Source organism: Tasmannia lanceolata, unplaced genomic scaffold (assembly GCF_043159265.1).
Source record: "Tasmannia lanceolata isolate RefF3 unplaced genomic scaffold, GAP_Taslan_0.1 ptg000021l, whole genome shotgun sequence".
NCBI classification, from domain to species: domain Eukaryota; kingdom Viridiplantae; phylum Streptophyta; class Magnoliopsida; order Canellales; family Winteraceae; genus Tasmannia; species Tasmannia lanceolata.
This window is the reverse complement of record NW_027518698.1, coordinates 9715468-9717623: the sequence shown is the minus strand read 5'-3', so window position 1 is coordinate 9717623 and position 2156 is coordinate 9715468.

Genomic DNA, 2156 nt, shown 5'->3' with positions numbered 1-2156 from the left:
TTTTCTTTGTTCTTGTTGTTCTTGTTTTGATCTTTCTGATCACTGCTGCCACTGCCGGAACTGCTTATCTTTTTCACCACCCAACAGATAGGTACCCATTAGTGGGAGAAGATTGTATTAGAGTTTTTGGGTAAACCATGAAATAAGAAGAGAGATTGAGGAAAAGAGGAGGCAAAAGAACCATCTAATCTTAAAATTTTCTCTAGATGCTCTACGTCGCGAAAAGAAAGTCATGTTGGCTGTTGCAGAAACATCTGCGTAATTTGGAGTATGAGCAGTTGAGCAGAAGTATTCAAAAGACATGTCTTGCACTAGTCTTGTCCTCCTCTAAGGCTGACACTTTACATGCGTTCCCATCATATTTTATTGATTTTTTTAATGCAAACAATTATCAAACACGGGTGATTCTTCAAAATCGGGTGGAAAAAAGACTCCAATACCCTTATGAGATTATCAGAACCAAGATGGAGTCCTCGAATGTTGGTCCTTTATGATTCACCTTTTCATTTTTTTAGTATTTTCTTTGGAGAGAAAATCTCCCCGTATTTAATTCATCTCATCCCCATTTACGTTGGCGCATTGCACGAGGCTTCTTTTGGTTCGTCTGAATGTGTATTTGAATCGACAGAAGCTTGGGTTCATTTGGATCTTGGCCGTTGGAAATAACTAGAGACGGAAGGATGCTTGACACGTCTTAAAAAAACTTTGTGGAACGGTGGCGCCTTTTTCTCACAACTGGTTTGGTTTGGATTTGAAATTTCTCTTTGAACCTAGAGTTCTTTGGGTTCGTTTAAATCTTGGTCGTCACCAATATGCATAGACAGTCGGATCCACGACACGTGGACATCTACACGGAATGATGACGTCTTTTACTAATACCGCTGGCGTTACTAAAAATTTTAAACCAAAATTGTCCCACCGTTTACGCTCCCCTGTCATTTCAACCGTTTCCATCTCTCTGTATTCACCATCTTTTTCATTCGAACCCTTGCATTTCTATTGTTTGTTTAACCCACCCTTTCATTTATTTATCAAACTCCCTCTGTTCATCAAATCCTCTTCCCTCCAATCTAAAGGCAAAATGACCGGTTCCAAGAAATCCAAGAAGGCCTCACCAACTGCATCAACTCCTCAGGTTCCTCCTGTGGAATCACCAGTGAAGCAGGGAAGGATAAAGAGAGAGGTATGATTTTTTTGCATGTTTCATGTTAAACTGTAAAGTAATGTGATATCTGAAAGAAACAGGGACCCCACCGGAGTAACTTCCTTTTCTAGGTTAAAGAGGGCTAATCTCTCCGGTGGGGTCCCTATTTCTTTCAGATATCACATTACTTCTTTACATCTCTGTAATAGTATTGTGAAAAAATCATTTAAAATACTAGTGGCGTTATCACCTCTCCGGTGGCAGTATCGAATCACCTTTCCTACCTTAACTTAGTGAATATAATACCAGTGGCGTTATTACATTTCCGATGGCGTTAACGACTCACCATTGCTATCATTAACTGGGTAAATTAAATACCGGCGCCGTTATCATCTTTCCGGTGGCATTAACGATTCACCTTTGCTATCATTGACTGGGTAAATTAACAGTGTGTCATCGTCTTTCCGGTGGCGTTATCCATTCGACTGTGTTTCATTAACTGCGTAAATTAAAAACCGGTGGCGTTATCATATTTCTGGTCGCGTTAAGTAATTTTCCGCTGGCATTATATAAATTTCCGGTGGCATTATTTAATTTTTCGCTGGTGTTATATAAATTTCCAGTGGCGTTATCTTATTAACTGTGGCATAATCTTAACTTTCAGTGGCGTTACATATTTTACGGCGATGCAATAATAAAGGATTAATCACAGTGGAACAGTACCGGTGGCGTACCCTTTTAAAGATGCAATTAAATTACTAGTTAGTGTTACATTTTGTTTCACTCCCAGATCAATTTTTACTCTTCCTCACGGCCCCGCCAGTGAGGAAGAGTAAGTACCATTAGTTATTTTAGATCAAAGCCGTAGTAAGATATGGGTTAGGTAGTTATGTTAGGTGTGATTTTGATTTTAGTTGAAGAACTTAATTACGTTGTCTTGTTTTCAGGTTCCATATGATTTTGAGATGCAGTGCCACCAAATTTAAAAACTACTACAAACAAGTATCCTTAC